General features: G+C 34.3%; 1 non-coding gene across 1 annotated transcript; it reads right to left on the bottom strand.

Annotated features, from left to right (window-relative positions):
* Positions 1-2,131: 2,131 nt before the first annotated feature.
* Positions 2,132-2,238, bottom strand: LOC122100616. The gene has a single exon (XR_006146215.1). It is a non-coding gene; the product is annotated as a U6 spliceosomal RNA (small nuclear RNA).
* Between the last annotated feature and the right edge of the window lie 1,367 nt (positions 2,239-3,605).

The raw sequence follows: 3,605 nt of genomic DNA, 5'->3' as shown, positions 1-3,605 counted from the left end.
CAATTGATAACATTAGATCTGGGTTCTCTCTACATGTAATGGTTTCTGTAATACATATGGAATTATATTTAGTATTAAAAAATTGCTGACCAAACTCAAAGCTTATTCATAGAAACTTAAGTATTTCACCAGTGTCATGCCTCTTAATTCTTAAGATAATATTTGCTGTAATGCTAATGTTATTACCATTATAATGTTGGGAAAAATTGTAATTAAAGGCACTAAGTGCATGGTCCAAAGACACACAATGAGGAAGGAAATCAGTCAAAGTTTCCAAAAGTCTTTCAGCAATACAAAAAAGGTAGGTAACATCTCTCCATTCTCTTACACACTCAATTCAATATACATATTGTCCAAGAAATAATACCATAGCAATTGTTGCCAAGGGTGTTTGTTTTCTGCCACATTTTGTCTTCAACACAGACTGTGTTGGTGACATTGGGTTATCATGCACAGAGATGAGCTTATAAATTGAGGTCCAAAGAGAGCCAAATTTCTTCTATTCCACATTTCCAGTTTCCTTTCTAAAAAGTACTAAAATTTTTAAATATCATCACTTACTGTCTTTTAAGAATCCAAAAACGAAATAAATTCACATATAATCACTCCAAATTGCTTTAAATGTAGATGATAAAACAGGCACTCATGATGTAAATTTTCTTCTACATTTAATATGTTTCTGAAAGCCTTGTGCTGGTTGGTCACCCTTGTAATCCTGACTACTCAGGATATGTACTCAGAAGGCTGAGGCTGTGGATAACATTTGGAAACCAATCAGAGCAAAAAATCATGAGATTATTTTTCAAAAATTTTAATGAACTAGAAAAGAGCATGAACGGAGATGTAGCTAATATACTAGCTCACCAAACTAGAGGGGAAAGGCCTAGCAAGACCTTAAAGCCCTAAGTTCAAACTCTGAGTACGCCAACATTCAGGCACACACACATACACACACACTCACACACTTATTCACGTCAGTGTTTTGCATTAATTTCTTAGTTAATGATATTATATGGGTATAATAGGGGAAATAAACTCTTCTATCTCAGAACATTTTTATATGTATTTTATTGTTAAAATACCGTACAGAGGGGTTTCAGTTACATCAGCAAGTTAATGAGTCCATTTCCTCTCAGGCATTGTTACTACCTCCTTTGTTTTTTTTCCCCCACCATCCCTTCCCTCGCACCTCTACAAGTACACTCCCCTTCATCCCCCCCAACCCCACCTAAATTGTAAAGTTCAACTTTCAACATAGTGTCTTGTGCATCTCATTGTCACAATGGGTCGACCAGTATTCCTAGTTAACCATTTTGTTTCTTCTTTCCCCTCCCCAATTAGCTAAGTGTATATACAAGATTTAGGTGCACCAAAATCAAATACAGTGAAAACAGAGGTTATACTGTGTGTAAGGAACATATAAAGAAACAATAAAACACATCGTACATTATAAATATGTTTGAAATAATAGCATGCAAGAAAAAAACCCCACTTGTGTACTTACTTTTGGGGTCATTTCATTTAACATCATCTTATCTGGTCATATGCAAAAAGCTTTTGACCTTTTCTGCTTATCCCAGACATATATTATTTATTGCAAATAAGGGAAACCATGGGACCTATGTTTCTTTGGACTTGGCTTACTTCACTAATATAATTTTTTCCAAGCCTTTCCATTTCCTAACAAATTGGGCAATGACATTCTTTCAGATGGAGGTATAGAATTCCTATTCACACACACACACACACACACACACACACACACACACACACACACACACAATGGAAATCAATCAATCAATCTATCTATTTATCTATCTATAACATTTTCTTGATCCATTCATGTACTGAGAGGCATCGATGTTGGTTCCATATTTTAGCTATGGTAAATAATGCTGCAATAAATATAGTAGTGCTGGTAGTTTTAGTATGGTCTTGTTTGTGATCATTTGGGTAAATGCCCAGAAGAAGTATTGTTGGGTCATAGGGGAGTGCTATGTGGAATCTTTTGAGGAACCTTCATACTGCTTTCCAAAGTGGCTGAACAAGTTTACACTCCCACCCAAGAATGCAGTAGGGTTCGAATGCAGTAGGGTTCCCTTCTGGCCACATCCACTCCAGCGTCTGTTGTAAAAATATGGAACACCTCATGAGTTTGCTTGTCATCCTTGCACAGGGGCCATGGTAATCTTCTCTGTATCATTTCAATTTTAGTGTATGTGTTGCTGAATTGAGCACAGAACATTTTTTATATATAAAGTGTAATTGATTTTCTTAAACTAAACAATTCAACCAAAAGTAAGTTCTAAAGAATTGTTGTGAAATTTTAGAACCATGTATTTCTTATATAAGCACACATTTATGAATAAATCAAGATTGACATGTCACAAACAATATAATTCCAGATATTTGTTGTTCAAGAGATGTGTAAGAGGAGGAATTCAATTATTCTATACAAGGCACCTCTCATAATGAACATTGAAGCAAGTGTTAAGGTTTGTTAAAAGTTTTAATGTTTTAAATATTTTTAATTTTGGGAATTTGCTTATATATATGCCAAAATTAAGACTGTATGACAGGTCATAAAACTTTTCCATGAAGTATTTAAGATTTATTGTAGCAGCATATACTACTAAGTGTGTACATTTCAGAGTTTATAGAAATTTTACTAATGAGAATTTGCAAAGTCTTTGTGTAAAGAAGCAGAGTGAAGAGTTAAGACTTCGTTAATTCCACAGTTTCTGTTAAAACTTTAGGGCTTCCTTACTTTATAGGTTAGCGAGGAACAAATGATGATATAAGCCATATACAGATGATATGAGCCATAAATAATAATCTTAGTGGGAAACTTTAAAGACTACTCATAGCCTATAAAACTCTGAAACTATGAAAAAATAGTAAAACCTAATATGTAGTATACTTCAAATACTGGAAACACTGGTAATTGTTTCATTTTTTCATTTATTAACCATTAATATTTAATGATTGGTTTTGTTTATTGTAGCATTGTTTTCCTTGTTGTAATATAATACAACTTTTTGTAAGTCGTCATTAGGAGGTACTTTGAGAATGTTACTGGGATGGCCACACCATGTTTTATAGGTGCATATGAATTTACAAAGAGCAAAATTAAGAACAAAATATTCATTAAAATTTTTCTCAAGTAGAGTCTGAATCAGGAGTGTTAAGTGTCCACAGCTAAAATCTTAGCCCTAGGCTGAAGCAGCCGTATTACAGAGTTGAGGACACAAAAGTGAGAGATAGTGTTTTTTTGTTTTTTGATTTTGTTTTTGTTGGTCGTGTGGCTTGAACTGTTGGGCCTGGGTGCTTTCCCTTAGCTCTTCAGCTAAAGGCTGGTGCTACCACTTGAGCCACAGGACCACCTTTGTCTTTTTCTACTGATGTGGTACTGAGGAATCAAACCCAGGGCCTCATTCATTCTAGGCAAGCACTCTACCACTGAACCCCCTTCCCACTTCCTGAGAAAGTATATTTTAAAAAGTCATCTAAACAACATTTGCTTTCTGCTTTGGCTTATATAATGATATACATGAATATCTTTTTATATTTTTGTGAATTGTCATACTTCTAAATTTACATTAATT

The sequence above is a fragment of the Dipodomys spectabilis genome, unplaced genomic scaffold, assembly GCF_019054845.1.
Source record: "Dipodomys spectabilis isolate Male_0828 unplaced genomic scaffold, ASM1905484v1 ptg000589l, whole genome shotgun sequence".
In the NCBI taxonomy this organism is placed as follows: Eukaryota; Metazoa; Chordata; class Mammalia; order Rodentia; family Heteromyidae; genus Dipodomys; species Dipodomys spectabilis.
The sequence above is the reverse complement of the archived record's forward strand: the minus strand, read 5'-3'. Positions and strand labels throughout refer to the sequence as shown.